Here is a 16,856-nt window from a genome sequence, read left to right on the forward strand (position 1 = left end):
ACTAAAAAATGTTACGTATTTTGTCTACCAGAGCATAATGCTGATGAGAAAGCATGCCAAATGTGGCAGCCTAGAACTACAAGCTGCCAGGGTAAAATGATAGTCATCTCTAAGGTTTAAGATCTGTCAGCTTCCCAAACCAACGATTTCTATTCTGTGTTTGCCAAGGAAGCTCCTTGCACACTGCCATCATTATGTAAGGAAGCACTGAAAATATTCGGAATATCTTGTGAGAACACATTCAAAGAAAATATTCCTCAACACATTTGATTTCAAGCTGACCTGGGAAGCATTTTGCTCATCTTCTATTAACCACAGACCTGAGTGTTCTGTTCTTTGTCCCCTAGGAGAAACTGGAGGCCTGAGGGCTTAGTCAGAACCTGTTCCTAAAGAACATTAGAACCCCCTGTGCTGTGGTAGATGGTGACAGTGGGAGGATAAGTGGTACCAGCTCAAGTAAAGGATGAACAAATCCACTTGTATGGACAGAAGGTCTGCATTGAGCTGTCCCAGTGACAACCGTTTACAGTTTTCTGTAAATACAGAGAAGAGATACCTGGAGTGCAGGTAAAAGGAACACAGAAACCATACTGATAATCTAGACTGAAGATGTTCCCATTTTAATAAGGGTCCATTTTAAACAACAACAACAAAAGAATAGTAGCACTGTATAGGTCAAAATCTCTCCAGACCCCTTGGTAGAGTGAAGTTTTATTTAGCAAATGGTTTCAAAAATATATGATTGAGTAGGAACAGAGGGATGGGGAGGTGGTAACTATGATACTATCCATTTAGGGCAACGGTAATCAAAACCAGAAAATTATACCTAATATTTGCTAGTCTCTCATTTCTTAGAAGAGCCAAATACTACAGTACATGTTGTTACAGATAATGGGGGTTGATAACCAAGCTACTGTACGAGATTGCAGATATTAGGGAATGTTAGACTACCCAGTGTGGTTCAGCAAAAGGGCACTGAGTCAGGAAACTGCATTTACTGCTGGCTCTGCCACTCAGTGGAGTGTTTTGAGTGAATAATTTTGTCCCTACCTATGAAATGATAAGGACAAATGGGCTTTCTTTATAAGACATATATTGACATAAATGGATAAAAAGTGTTCAAATGAAAGATAAATGTTATTGGATAGCTGAGACTGGACTTAGAGCATTACTGGAAGGTACAGTCTGGTTGGAACTGGGGATATTCTGAGCTGGATGTGGAAGTCTCATAAAAGTATCTTTTGTGACTATGTGGAGATGACAGAATCATAACTTTATTGTCCTGTCTGGATGGCTTTTACACAACAATGTGCATCCTGTTTGGCAGAGCTTAGGATATCTTCATACAAATATTTTAATGCTTAGCTGTACCTATCTAACTACTTTAAAAGCAGTTTCAGTTTATATGAATTTTATCACATTGTCAGGGGGGATCAGAAGTCAGTATCTGAGCGTTGGGATCAGAGGGAGAGACTGACCTCGCCAGATTTTCAACTTCTGGTTATTGGCAGTCCAAGTTATTTCTCCTGCTGCTCTGACAACCAATCTGTTTGTCTGGCAAGCAGTCATGAAACAGTTGATGTGGGCTGGCCCTGCTCACTGGCATTTCATCATCACTTGTAGCATTCATCTGCTGCTTGTGGAGATGGATCTCAAAAGAGAGATTTTGAGGGGTTTAATCAATTTCCTGAGTTCTGCCCATCAACAGTGTCTTCATTTCCTCCCACTTCATAAAACAGGCTCAAGTTACAGTAACAGACTTGTTTTGGGTTATTCTAAATAACTCCACTGAGCTGCTTCAAGTTTACACTCATGTGGGATCCTGCTGCAAAGACTATGGGGATTGATGGGAATCTTCATATCAGCCTTGACTCTTCATTGTTCAAACCCATCAAAATTTTACCATTCACTTGAATAGAAGCAGGAATAAATGCCTAAATAAGTGGTACCTAATCCCTCACCATGTAAATTGTTCATGGATTGGAAAAAGTAACAAAACAGTTAAAAAACTAGTCTGAATCCTGTACTGAATGAATGCCATAAATTTTGCATTTAAGTAATTTCATCTAATATTTAACTAAGAACTAATGGGTGCTGCTCTCTTGTTTTCTTCTGAAAGAAATAAATTTCTTAGCTGTATGGCAGTATTGTATGAAAAAGGATTATTGTGTATGTAAAAAATTTCAGTATTGGCTCTTACCTAGGCATTTCTGGTAGAGTTTAGCTTCTATGGGACTAAACTTTTCCTCATTAAAACGTTAAAGTTTCAGGACTGTGAAGTAAACTTTTACTAGTTGTAGGTTGGAGAGGTATCAGGGACTGGACTGGGGATGCTAAGGAAAGCTGAACTGCATTAGGTACATCGATTGCTCATTTGATTTAAAATGGGTTTATCAAACAAGCTTCACTGTTTGTTTATTGACATGATTTCCCTAAGCAACTTTGTCTCACTGATATCCAGATCCACAGTCCATTCATGCACAGGACACTGGATTAAAGGCATCTTCTGATGTGACAGCTAGAGGGATTTTTAGACAAAGTGGGGTTTATGTTTTTTTCTCTGTTATTTGGCAGGTAAAGAATGAAAGCAGATAACCTAAACCAGCAGAATTACAGACAACAGTGGGGGATTAGAGAGAGAAAAACTGCTCAGCATTGACCATCCTCAGTAAGAGTTGCTGTGCCATCACAAAGTTGATTGAGCTGATCTTTAATTACTGTGAGGTAACAGACTGCATAAGAGCGCATGATCTAATAAGATTTTATAGGACACAAACACACAACAGCAAGTGATTACAAAACTGAAATTCTCCACCTTATTTCCATTTTACTTTCAAATAAAATAGTATTTTCCTGAGTGCTTAACTTCTATACCACAGTAAAATGGGTTTGCTTGTATTTGGACAAGTTTAATACATTTCAGCACTGTCACTGTCTCAACTAATACATATAATTTTGCTTTTGAGTTTAGCCCACTTTTGACAGACAATTCAAAGAGATGGCTCAATTGTGTCAGGAAAAAAAAATCTTTCTAGGATCTGATACTTAACCAAAATTTTCTGCTTAAGTCAACCAACCATTTGTCTTGAATTATTGATAGCTTTTCAAAGCATAACAAACTTGAATTGAATATTCTTTTCTGTTCACTTTTTGTATCTCCTTTTGTAATGACAAAGCTGAGGAGGCTGGAAACCTGGCTTGCTTAGAGAGATTGTGACAAGAACAAATGTGTGCTTTGGCACAAAGATTCCTGGTCTTAAGGAAAACAGAAGTGTTAGAAAGCAGGAAATCTTGATCCTGGAAGAAAACTACTTTATGTACTTCTGAAAACTTCGGGCAAATTTAATTAGCTGGCACAAGGAGACAAAAAAATTGTGTATGCTTTCAAAGTACGGTGCATGGTCAGATGTTCTAAAAACACTGTCAAGAGTTACTGTGATTAATCAATAATATTGTGCCACTTGCATGAAAATGCATTATTTGGCAAATGAATGATGATTTCAGGCAGAGCAGCCTAATTAGACAGGATATCTATTTATGTAGCTATCTACTTTATACCATAATAATAAACAGTAATAATAAATAATAGGTGAAAATGGATTTTAAGAACCTGACCAAATATGCATTTAGTTGAACATGCTCTTTTCATTGGCTTCATTGGCTTGGACCATTGTTCATACTGGAATGCTGAAGAGTATTGAAACAAAAAGATTTAGTAAAAAGGATAGGAATTTGCCATTGAAGAGATGTTGACATTTATCCAACACACAGAAATCCTAAAACTCTGGAAGGCACTAAGTATGGTTAATACACTCTTCCTTTCATGGTGTGTCTAGTTTAAATTGCTGTGGCTCTGACTCACTAAAGCACTTAGCCCTGTGTTTGACTGTAGGAAAACTCCTAAAACACACAACAGGTCAGATTAGGTATATGCGAAAACGCTTTTGGAGATTCAAATTAGAAAGCTCCAAATTCATTACATGATCAGACTTCTAAATGCAAAGAGATACTATTAAATTAGATATTTTTCTATATTTGTTTTCCAAACAAATATCATGGACAAAGAACAGGAAAAATCAAGTACTCAGTTAGGGAAACAAATCAAGGCTGTTCGTGTACAACTGCACGTCTAACAGCATACCCAGCCCCAGCTGTGTGCATGACAAAGGAGATGCCAGACACAGGCATTATGTGCTGCGTCTTTTTCTACTCTTTCTGCCACTCCTAGCTCAAGCAAATATCTTTAAAAAGAATAAGAAAAACTCAAGGGAAGTTTGGTCTGAATTAAGAACTCAGAAAAAAAAATAGGCAAGGAAATTAGAACAAAGTGAGCCGCATAACCTTAGTGAAGACAGTTGATGCAAAATCTTTTTGTAACTGAATGATTTGGATTTTGCACCAGTGTGATTCCCTCTGATAGAATGTTCAGTAATCTTTCCTCAGTCGCTGTCTGTAAAATAATAAAACCTACTTTCTCTTGATTTAGATATTCAGATGTTACACTGTGTCTTGGCCTATTACTAGGAAAACCTTCCAAGGAAATTATTGCAGCAATTTTCTTAGTCCAAGAGCAAACTACATGCTCAGATTTGGTTTGATTTTTTAATTCTTTCCTTTAAAGCAGTATGTGTAAAAAAAGATTAATGATTGTGATTGGCTTCATAATAACAACAGCCCACCCTTTACAAAACTCTCAAGGCTTATCTTGAGAGAAATCCCAGCATCCACACAATAGTTGGTACTCCTACTCCTGCTTTTGTCAAGTGTCTGAAATTTTAGCTGCTACTGACCTGAGTCATTTAATCACTGCCATGAAACAGACACAAGAATCAGTCAAATATGCAAATAATTTCTCCACAAAATTCCTAAAAAGACTTGTAATTTAGTTGCACTGAAAATGTGGGAATGAACAAGGTCAACAGGAAGAAATGGGAAAGGAAAAATACAGTAAAGAAAAGGCTATAGCTGCAGCATTTTGTGCAAAGATGTTGCTTTGGTTGCTAGCACAGTAAGAGGCATGATGTGATAGCAGGTTTATTCATTTTTAATTATGGACATGGCTTTATCTGCAAGTCTTCCTCCCCCTCCACTAACTGCCCCCCTCCTTTTTCCTCCCGTCCCCTGGGGCAGCACTGTGGTGGGGCTCAATCACTCTTTTATTAGTTGTGATATACTGTGGCTAATTCCCTTAATCTGGACCTTGCTTTCCTATAAAGCCCAGACCTCAGGTATTGAATTTCCCTGATCAAAGTGCAACCAGTGTGGGACACAGCAATCTCCACTAAACAGGGGAGCTTGGGAAAGCTCGTAAATGGAGTCAAAGAAATACACACACACAACGCACTCACAAGATGGTGCAATCAATTGGTAGAACAATCACGTGTGAAATATTACTGGCTCCTTAAAGTGCTGGTTCTGGGATTTACTGCAGTGTATTAATCTGCTATGCTTAATGCATTGACCTTTCACCCCCAGCAATTCAGTAGACAGGGCTTGAATTGCCAGGAGCTGATACAATGGATTAGGAGCAGAAAGACCCCACCACACTCAAGTGCCATGGCAGCCCTAAAGCATACCACCAGTAACTTCTCCATCTTTCCTAATAGATACTGCCAGACAATGTGGCTACCACAGAAAGGACTGTATTGACAGCAGAATTTCTGGAAGGGGAGATAGCGGAAATAAGGCTTGTGTTTATTGTTATAAAACAATAGAGAAGGGAGTCTTGTGACTCAGTCACAAGACAGGGATTTAGAAGAATTGGTTTTATTCCGTGCAGTCATTCTCTCCTTGTGTGTGACCTTAGGCAAGACAATTCACTTCTTAGGATTGTGTCTTTCCTATCTGTAAATCTGGGATAATGGAACTTCTCTGATTTTCTCAGGGGCAGGTTTTTTTCACTGACATTTGGAAGGCCCTTTAAGATCACAGGCTTAAAGGTGTTATATGATATTTTCATGCAAAATAGTATGGTACTCTGTACATTAAATTTCCATCTGGATGGAGAAGACAATGAAGAGAACCTCTCTTCATATGTTGACCAGGAAACTCAATCATTAATCTAAGTTTTCCCTTCAGAGTGCTGTGTTGAACTAAAAAGTTAACTCAGATCTAAAAATCAGTGCTATGCAGACTTGAGAAAATGTGTAGAAATAAATAAGATGGAGAGAAATGCATATCTATTATTATGAGATAATCATATGTCCTTTTCCTGCTTCCTTGGTCATTCAAAATCTCAACATTTCACATACAGAAAACCCTTTGGAATTCAATTTCTAATGTTAACTCTTCAATGTCAACTTAATTCCATATAATTAAACAAACAGTGCCACTGAATTTGAGAGGAGTGTCCAAAAACCCTCATAAAGGAGATTATTCTAAGTAATTGCTATCAAATGCCATTAAATTCTGAATAGCTTTAAGCCCCCTCCACCCGCCTGCACAGGCACTCTCATTTAGGATTAAAGGGACCTTTATTTGATTTGTTTTACTTCAATACAAAATAAATTAGGTTGACCTGAATTAAGGCCTCTTTGATACTCAGGAAGAGTGTCTACACAGGGATTTACTATGCTTTAATTGGTCCACTTCAAAAGTTAATTTGGATATTTTTTCCCAACATGCTCCGAAGCTACCCCAGAGTACATGTGTCATATTTATAAAATGGCAGAGAAATTCAAGCACAGGGCTATGTGAATCTACATTCAAAACTTACCATTTCAATAAGCATATTGGCACTGCAGAGTAGCCCTCAGAACTGGAATATACTTAAATGATAAATGGTGAGATTCACCTCACCAAACTTTGGTTGTCCAAAGTGGGGTCTCTAAGTTTGTTACATGTCCTAACTCCACAGAGAGATGCGCAAACCTAGAGGATGACAAAGCCATCGTGGTAGGCATCTCTGAGGCTGCTGTTACAGGGTTGCTGTAGATCCACACAAGGGGAGGTTGTCCCCAGAAGTTCACCTCATATTCCCTTGTCCTTAGCTGCATGTTTCCCCACGTTTCATGTGCCAGCAAGCATTCATACAGCCGCGGAACAAATCAAGTCAGGAAACTGATCCAACCCAAACCAACTCTGAACAATACCAACAACGAGAAGAGAGACAGAAACATGAGTTATGCATCTTGACTTAAGCTGGCTTAATTTTGATTGTGCGACCGTATCCGAAAAAAGCAATTATTTTCCAGAGATATTTCTTTCAGTCTACCAATTATATGAGCTTTGCAAGTTAATTTATAGCAAACACCTAACCAAAGACAACTGAGGAGAAAGAAACTTAGCCCCAAGAAATCGTACTTGTGCCAACTCCTATGAATGGAAGTACATCTGAGTTTCTGAGCAATATTTATACCTCGGAACTTGTGGTTAAGTGTCTTTCCTTCAATTTTTCACAGCAAATATTGAAACGACAGTTGAAAACTCTTTTAAGTGCACAATTAATAGTACCTCAAAGGGGCCTGGTTTTCAGAAAATACTGGGAGCCAGTCCTGTGAAAACCATCACTCATGCAGGGCATTCAGAACTGCTAACCAGTTTTGAGACTCTTGCCACTATCTAAAAAGATAGCATTTAGTTTGCATAAATGAGCTTTAAAATAAATCCATACATATATATTTTAATCCAAACATGTGCACATCAAGAAATAATTTTTGTATGTGCAGCACTGCTGGTCCTGTTACACGTGGATCAGACAACACATCATGCGTTTCAAGACTAGTGGTCAAAAGGTCTGAGTGCTCAACTTGAACAGCCTGGCAACCAGAACCCCTGAAATCATAACGCAAAGACTCGGGAGTAGCAAAGGGCAGAAGAGATGAATAGTATAAGAGTTGAGAATGGATCAGAAAGAAAGGGATGTCACAGGGCCAAAAAGGACAGTTGGGACATTTCTTTGCCCTGGTGGGTTTGTGGGCCCTGCTGCTCACTGCCTGACATCAGCCACTTGGAATGCCAGTAATATAACACCCCTGTGACACTCGTGCTCCTGCCGTACAGTTTTATTGCCCTGCTTCCACTCTCTCTGGTTTATATCGGATTGTGTTTTCCAAAGACAGGCAATAAAGAAGGGAGGAGGGGAAGGGGGATTTATAGCCTGCTAAACTAAACTTCCCTGGGCTTGCTGTCCTCTGTCCCAGCCCTCCTCTTGCTGCCCTGACTGGTCTGGAGGAGCAGCGCTTACAGCAAGGTCTCGGGGTGTGAAGGACGAGGCTTGTCAGAGACTGCTTGGGTTCTCTTCTTGGGAGGTCAGGGAGCACACCCCAGTCACCCCCAGCTCTGCTCCCTCAGTGTCCCAGGCACTGTGCCCTGCTGCCGTGGAAAAGCATGGTGCTGGAGTCATATGCTAATAATCTTTACTCACATACTTATAGTTTGCCACAAAAGTCTCTCACTGTCTGTGGAAGGATTGTGAAACAGCTAAAGGCTTACAAAAATCTGCCTCAATACAGGCATCTTTGGCACTTTGCTTCTGAGAAATGATTGCCAAGGTCTCTATCTCAGTTGATTTGAGCTGAGGATATGCAGCTGAAAACAATTGCAACTGCAGTTTTCTGGAAGAGGGAGCTAAAATCCTGAAAGGCTGCCATTTAGACATATCTATTTTGTGACAGGCGCAATAATAGCACTATATGATTATGGCATTCTCTGTAAACATGAGAAGTGGGACAGAGGATATGGAGATGGATTTGGGACAGGGAGAACCATTTCTACACAGCAAATACGTGGTGAAACGCAAATAAAGGCACAAGTCTCTAAAAAAAAATTCAACTGTCATGAAAATTCCACCTAGTGGAACACTCAAACTCCTGTGCTATTCAGAGTTTTTAAAACATCCAATCTTTGCCAGTATTTCCTGGGAGATGGGATAAATAGATGGCATTCTTTCCTGCTGGATTTTCAGTGCAATGTGGTATAGGACAGAGAGGATGAGAGCAAAGTAACTTTGTGACTCAAGTCACTGCATTCAGGTAACGGTGGTGGGGAGGTGGACAAACACCAGTAAAATGCAAGCACATGCACCATGTAAACAGTGAAATTACAGTGTGTTCTGCTGTGATAAAACTGTCAAGCATCTCTGAACTGCCTGTCATCGACAGAAATTTTAAACCAGCTCTTACTAGTGTGATCTCACAGTGCCAGATGCTCCCTTCTGCTCTCTCCATCACTGCTTCCTGCTCACCTCCACCTCTGGCAGCTGCCCCAGCCGTGGTGGGCAAGGGGAACACACCAGGCAGTGGAAGGGATTGCCTCAGCTTCTCTGGGGAGTAGAACAAGTAGGATGGGATGAAATGCAGAATGGTAAGTGCAGTCTGCAAGGGTCTTGTTAAACTATGGTGTTCAAATTGTTTTAAGACAGCACTGAACAAAGAACAAGAGAAAATACTGCATTGTGAGTATTTTGAGGAAAAAATCAGCAGAGATGAGTGGTGTAATGGGACTTCTGAATGTACCACTTCTCTGAAAGCCTGCCTGTCACAGCTTCTCACACTGGACATGCCAAATGATACCAACCAAAAAACCACCCACCATTTAGGTTAGCAAGTGGTTTTTTTACACTTGTTGTCTTTCCTTTTTAATTTTCTGTCATGAACCAAAGTGGTGTTGTGCTCCATAGTGCAACAAGTAAAAAAGAAAAAGGGAATCTGTGTTGGACACTGGTCACTTCTCCCATTGCACTTGTAAGATAAACCTGGTTTTTCTCACAAAAAGCAGAAAGATGGCTCCAACTTCATGAGCTTTTTATTTCCTTCTTAGTTTTGTACAGAGGTAGCAACTCCTGTAAATGGTTTCCCTACAGGTCTGGAGGGTAAAACACTACTCAGGGCAGGTTCTTGTGTTTTTATGCTTTGTTATTATCTGTTGTAAGAAGAAAAAAACCCTAACGGGGCAGAGGGAGAAGGCAAACCTGATGCTTAGAAAGCATCCACTACATTCAGAGAGAAATCCCTCATCTCTTCTCTAGCTGTAGGGACAAAATCTTTGGTATATTGTGCACTCATAATTTATTTACATCTCTCCTCCTTATGCTTTGTATATTTTTAGAAACTGGAATGTAATCAATATTAATAAAAATAACATTCCAATTATTATTTAAATAAAATTCCAGCTTCACAAAGTCTCAGGGAATGCAACTGTGCTATTCTCTGTGGTGGATCACACAGATGTGCAAGGCTTGAAGAAGCAGCCAAAACTGTCAAAAACTCAGAGAAACACAAGTTGAGTATTAAAATAGGGTTTACCTTTTGCTGCAATGACAGGGCATTTTAAATACAAAAGTGTTTAGACTAGACAGTATTACAGACTGATAAGCAAAGACCACATCAGAAAAATTAAATCCAACTTCTTTAAAAAGAGAACCAGCGTAAACTGGCTAAGGACTCATTTTCACCTGTTAGTTCCTGGAAGATCAACTGCTCTGGACACTTCTAAATAAACTGGCATTACTCATCCATAACATATCTATTCATACTTCCTTAAGTTCTTCCTGTACAGAGCAAGAGATAAAGGTACCATTTACACTCCAGAATTACAGATTAGGTACAAGTGGAAGTTATATTTGCTCACCCTTCAGTGATCATCTACTTGGGAATTAATTTTGCTGTTTGTAAGTAAGAATGCAAGTATTCTTGTGGGATTTTCTTTCCACAGGGAAGTTTCACATTAAATTTTGTCTATATTCTGAAATATTTAACATAACCCTCTGTAAAGACTCCTAACAAAACCAGTACTCATTAAACAGTTACAGAACCTCAACTTATCTTGAATGGTTTCCAGTCTGGCAATACACAAATTAGAGCAGTATTTCCTGCCAGGTTTTCTGTATGTTAATCTCTTATAAACATCTCTCCCACCTTCATGCTTTTATTTCCTGCTTGCTCTGCATAGTATTTTAATGCATTTAACAATTGCTTCATCTGAAGTATTTCTAGTGAAATAAAAACAAATCCTTCTTCCATTTCTGCTGCTTATTAACCCAAGGTGATTTAGGACGTCCTTGAGCCTTACAGCAATTGAAATTTATTTTGGGAGCTGTGTGCTTAGGGACATGTGGAAGAGGTTATTTATTCCAAAGAGCCATCCAGCAGTGATGATGTCACCCACAAAACATGGTATCAGCTCAGTTGGTTTGCTACCAAATCACTGCCTTGAGTTTCCTATACATGATGGCACCTGCTGATATACAGGGTGCCTGTATATAACTTGGCACTTAGGCTACTTATTTTGTTATAAATACTTAAAATTAGCTTCTGGACTCTTATTTTTTGCCTTCTTGAAACCCCTGATTGCAAACTTTTGCAGTAGACAAAGATCCATTGTAAAGAAGTTCCATCACAATCTAAAGTGAAATGCAGCTCAGTCATGGCAGGGTGAACTTCCAGGCAGCTCTTTGACTGCTTCCTTTGCATATACAACAAGAGATGACAGATTTGTGAATAAAGTCATCTAAAATGAGGATACTTTTCTGTAGACCACTATGCAGATGTAGTTGAGTTCGCAGAAATTCTGCTACAGGTAGCTCATCTTATTTTCAGTGCTGCTTCTAAAATTCCTGGCCTCCTCCTGAGACTAGCAGTACTCCCACTTTGTCCTTGTTCTAGATAACACATACTGGTAAAAACTGTCCAGGGTGATGAGTAGACAGTCCCTTCACTGGGGTTTTTCAACTAGTTATAACTTGGGTGCTCCAAAATCCAACAGTGGAGTGTCAGACTTACTTTATAGAACACAGCAGAGAGTCATAGAAAACAGGCCAGAAAGGAAGCCTAACAAATCTCCTAAGCCATCCCTTCCCTGGGACAGCTATACTTGCAGTGGAGGAGTGAAGGATTGGGATGGGATAGGATGGGATGCTTTTTGCCAGCTGAACTACAGGTTACATACACAATCTATAGGAAATGATTCAGCACAGCATAAGCAAAGCCATATGACCTCTCTGGTTTTCATATGGGTATTGAGCTTAAATACTGCTGATAAAATGCTGTAGGGCCATGCACTGCTGGATTGAAATGCATATAAAGGTGTCCAAAGTGTTTTTTTTTTTAAGGTTTTGACTCTCTCAGCATCTGATTCAGTGGGACTTAAATACTCAAGGGAAGATTCTGTCTGAGTACTGAATTAGGCTCTTTATAGTATTGAGCCACTGGTAAGTGGATTGTGACATTCTGAAATTTCAGATGCTTTACTACCTGTAAGTGTTAGTGTGCAATGTTGCTTGTTGCAAATAGCTCAGAACCAGGCCACTGTGAATATCCCACCTGAAATTCACCCCAAGTGAGTCAGTTACAGGACTCAGGCAACAGAAATACTGTACACCCACTGGTGACTGAACAGCACATTCCAAGTATGCCATGAACAACTGCTCATTCAGTGTGTGCTTTCTGCAGATATTCAGATGTTAAATTCTCCCTTATCCAGGTACACTGCTATATACAATGAACATTTTCTGGCCCACAAAATATCCTGCAATGATTAAGTCCATAACTCTTTCAAGATTATAGGATATGTTCATAAAAATATTATTCAACCCTTAGCTATAACAAGTACAGGAGTGGGGTTCTGTGCTAGAGAAGTGGTCAGAGTATTATTGGGACATAATGGGAGTAACAGGTGTGAAACAGTTATTTGCTGCCTGGAAACTTGGGAAGGACAGAAGATAAGTGTAAAGAAGGACCACACCTCCACTGTGAGTGGGTCACTTGGTGCTGCTGCTGTCTTGAGAAATCCAGTCTCCACTAAGTGAGGACCCACACACCTTTGACACCTTTCTTGCATGATGTCCTGAAGCCAGAAATGGTCCCACTGCACTTGTTTTTAATTTACACCCAACACCTCTAAGGTCTCCTTTACTAGGATGAGGCATGTAGTCACTGCTATCAGTCACTCTAAGCAAACACATTCCTTTAACATGATCTTTCTCCCATGGAAGCTTTTTCTTCCCCTTCAAAATGCATTGTTTCCTACCAATTCCTCTTCTCCATTCCCTTAACTTCAAGCAAAGTAGATCATGTCTAACAGAATAGGACAACGTCACCTCTAGGGAAGAATAAGGCTCTCACGTTCCTCTCCTACTTCAATAATTCTGTTTATAGACCTTTTTTTATTCCTATGCCAATTTCTCATCTGTTATTTGTTTGCTTTTTTTCACTTCTTATTCCCATCATGGATCAGAATCTTTCCTATATCTGCTACAGACTTCTTAAGGTGTCTATGTACAGTTAAAGGGTCCTATTAACAAGAGATTGTTTGTATGACCTAATTAGATCTCCACAGAGACAGCCTTAATAAGCTCTTTTGGTTTTTTTGGATTGTCTGCAAAGTAATAGTGCAATGGCAGTGTTCATTTTGCTTGGCTGTATCAGGCCATATATCACATCCTTTTCCTTCCAGTCCTTCAAATAAGCTTGTCTCATTCTTATTTTGGTTTCAAATTATAGATTATAAATTTCACTTCTCTCCACTTTTCCCTATAATTTGACCCCCAGCTGTTGAAACCACTTCGAGTGATTCCCCCTGCCCACCATCCACCCCATGGTTTCATATGAAAGACAGCCCTGGCTTTAGGAATAAATGACGTCCCTTGGACCAGCTGTGCCTAATAAAAATCCAACCTCCAACTCTCACTTCCCTTCCTCAAAAGGGTAAAACTGATTTGAGAGTGTTGATGATAAGATACATGGGAATACAAAATCCACCTCAGTCAATAGACCAAAGCTGTGCACCGTGACATCATCGTACCCGAAAGGAACTATTCTGTCAGTTCCTCCACTGCCCTGTAACTACAACTTATTGCACTTGTCCTAGAGACAGGATCTTTTTTCATTTAATTTAGCCTTGTTTAGTCTGGCAAGAGTTATTTTCATTCCTGAAGTGCCATAGCAAATACTAGAAAATACCAGTTGCCCTCTAGGGTCCATTAGAATCAGTTCATGTTGTGAAAAACACTCCCTAGTACAGGATGGCCACTTGAAGCAGTTTTCCAGTAACCCTGTGGAATGCCTGACTGGGAAAACAAGGTGGCTTTCAGCTGGCAGCGAGCCTGCAGCACCTGCTGTGCACAGCCAGGGCTGGGAGGTGGCAGGAGCTGACACTGCTCACTCTTACCTGAGTGTCCAGGCAGGCAGAGCAAAGGCTGCCTGCGCACGGCTGTGTGACAGAACACAGCTGTACCAGAGCACATCGCAAACCACTCCACTGCCTGGGCACTGAACATTCAAAACATCTTCTGTTTCCCTCCTTTCCTCTCATCAGCCAAAGCAAGTATTTCTGTAATACTCAGTGCTGAGGCAAAAACAATTACTTGATTTTTTTTCCCCTGTTTACTACTGGAGATTTATTCTGTTCAGCGTTCCCAAAGTTCTTTAATAATCTACATCCTTCCTTCTCTTCACCCTTTTCTGTACTCTAGTCTGATAATTAGGTATATTTCCATAGACCTGTTTGATTGAGAACATTTTATGGAACCCTAATACATAATATTTTAACTTCAAGATACCACTCTGGCTTTTAGTTTTTAGTTCCATTTCATCCTTCAGTTCCTAAATGAAACCAGCAGATACAGGACACCTAGAAATGATCTGAGAAAAATAGTCTGGAATCTTTTTAACAGTTCAGTATGTTAGCTATGGAATAAGGAGATTTAAATGCAAACTTAATGCTTTGGTTACTTCTCTAGAGTGTGAAAATGTTCATGATCAACAGAAATAAATTTATCAATGCTATATTCAAATTTTGAATCAAGGCTGCTCTTGCCCATTCCTGAATTTTATTAGGGACCTGAATCTGCTGATATAACTCTTCTCTGCAACTGAAAATTGAACCGTTTCAATGATCTGGTGAGTCAATACTACTTATGGCCTTCCAGAAAGAAGAGCTCATAGAACTGAACTCTTAACTATTCACAGGTGTAAGCAATCTAGGCAAGGCAGCTGGGAAACCCCAGCTTTTTCACAGCTCCCATGTTTCATAGAGCAACTCCCCAAAATCCTGAAGGGAAAATATCAGTTTAGTTTTGTCCTGAAACTGCTACCTACTGAGTATTTTGTACAATGAATTTACCACTGGCTGTAATAACAGGGACTCTCTGAGTTTCATTGAAAGAGAGTTCAGCTGTCTAAAACAGGTCTTATCATTAAGAAACGTTTCTGGTGCCCAGCTAAAATGCAGCAATATCCAAACAGAACTGCAGTCTTGCTTTAGTATGGCTGATCAAAGACAGTAAGTTGATTAAATAGAGAGTTTAGAGAGAAACACAGGAGAACAAACTTCAGAACAATGAGACACCAGGGAGAATTTTCTGATTTTCAGGAACCTGCCTCAATTACCTTCTGTATTTTTGCTTCATTTCAACAAACATGACAATATAAACACTGATTTTGAGTCATAGAATATTTTGAGTTGGAAGGTACCCACAAGGATCATTAAGTGCAACTCTTAAATATATATGGCCTGTACAGGGATAGAACCTTGATCTTATTAGCACCAAGCTATAAGAGTTGGTGCTAATAACCAAGAGTTAACTAATTTTATCGGGAAAGAGTTAACTAATTTTATTGGGAATCACCTAGATTCTTGTTACTTGCCTCAGTTTTAGCCTTTAGTATTATCTGAACGCTAAAATCTTGCTAGTGCTACTGTGGACCAGGAGATGGGGAAAGGCAACTCAAGCTCTCACAATGAGAGAAGAAACCAAGGCCTTTTCTATCTATTTTCTGGTGACAAATTTATTTAATTAATTAAATTTATTTTATTTGACTCAATGCCATGAGCGAGTTTAACAGAATGCCACAAAGCTGAGTTTGGAAAATAATTGTCACCCTCATCTCCTACCTGAGGGTAGCCCACATTCTCCTTTTACAGGGTCCCAACACTGTGAGGTGAAGCCCTGGCACAGGATGCCCAGAGAAGCTGTGGCTCCTTCATCCATGGAAGTGCCCAAAGCCAGGCTGGAAGGGGCCTGGAGCAACCTGGGATAGCAAAAGGTGTCTCTGCCCATGGCAGGGCTTGGGACGAGATGAAATTTACAAATCCCTTCCAACCCAAACCATTCTGTGACTCTCTAACACCCGAGAGGATCTCTTCCTCAAGCCTACCTGGGATGTCCCTGGTGCTGGAATGTGCTCCGGGCAGGACACGGGTGACCAGCCACCTGCTGCGGTGGCGGCGGGACCGGGAGGGCACAGCGAGGGCGGCCCGAGCCGCGGAGGGACACGGGGCGCGCTGACGCGACCCTGCGGCTCGAGCGCCCACAGCATGAGGCGCGGAGGGGTACGCGAGCAACGCGGCGATGCGCTCGCGCTCGGAGGCGCGGAGGGACACGAGGCGCGGAGATGGAGCGTTGAGTATCGAGCGCGCGACGCCGTGAGGCACGGAGGGACACGAAGCGCGTGGTGATGGTGATGCGGCCCTGAGGGAGCGCTGGCGGCGGGAGGAGGTTGAGATATGGAAAGTGACCTCAGGCGCAGTAAACGTGGCTTTCACAGGTTCACGGGATAGTCAGGGTTGGAGGGGACATCTGCAGATCACCCAGTCACACTCCCCTGCAAGGTAGGGTCACTTTCATATCACAAAGGGATATGTCCTAGTGGGTTTGGAATGTCCTCAGAGAGGGAGACATCAGGTGTTCCAGCTCTGCCACCCGCCATGGAAAGAAGATTTTCCTCATGCTGAGGTAGAACTTTTTTTGTTGTAGTTTACGGCATTTCGTGTAGGTATTGTTTGTGAAATGCTACAAATGACTTTGAAGCTCTTGGTTGTCTGTTTCAGTATCAATAGTTAATTTCATGTTAATTTCAATGACAACCTCCCTGAAGGTTTGCTTGTGTCCTAGTTTGTATTTCCAATACTATGCTTGT

The 16,856-nt window shown here is 40.5% G+C and overlaps 1 long non-coding RNA gene across 4 annotated transcripts in view; it reads right to left on the reverse strand.

Annotated features, from left to right (window-relative positions):
* The window catches only part of LOC135454600 (uncharacterized), a 46,604-nt gene extending 30,307 nt beyond the window's left edge, over window positions 1-16,297 (reverse strand). For all 4 annotated transcript variants that reach the window (XR_010442151.1, XR_010442148.1, XR_010442149.1 and 1 more), the window contains exon 1: window positions 16,095-16,297. This is a non-coding gene — a long non-coding RNA (uncharacterized LOC135454600). The remainder of the gene's footprint in view (window positions 1-16,094) is intronic.
* Window positions 16,298-16,856: the final 559 nt, after the last annotated feature.

This window comes from Zonotrichia leucophrys, chromosome 15, assembly GCF_028769735.1.
Source record: "Zonotrichia leucophrys gambelii isolate GWCS_2022_RI chromosome 15, RI_Zleu_2.0, whole genome shotgun sequence".
NCBI classification, from domain to species: domain Eukaryota; kingdom Metazoa; phylum Chordata; class Aves; order Passeriformes; family Passerellidae; genus Zonotrichia; species Zonotrichia leucophrys.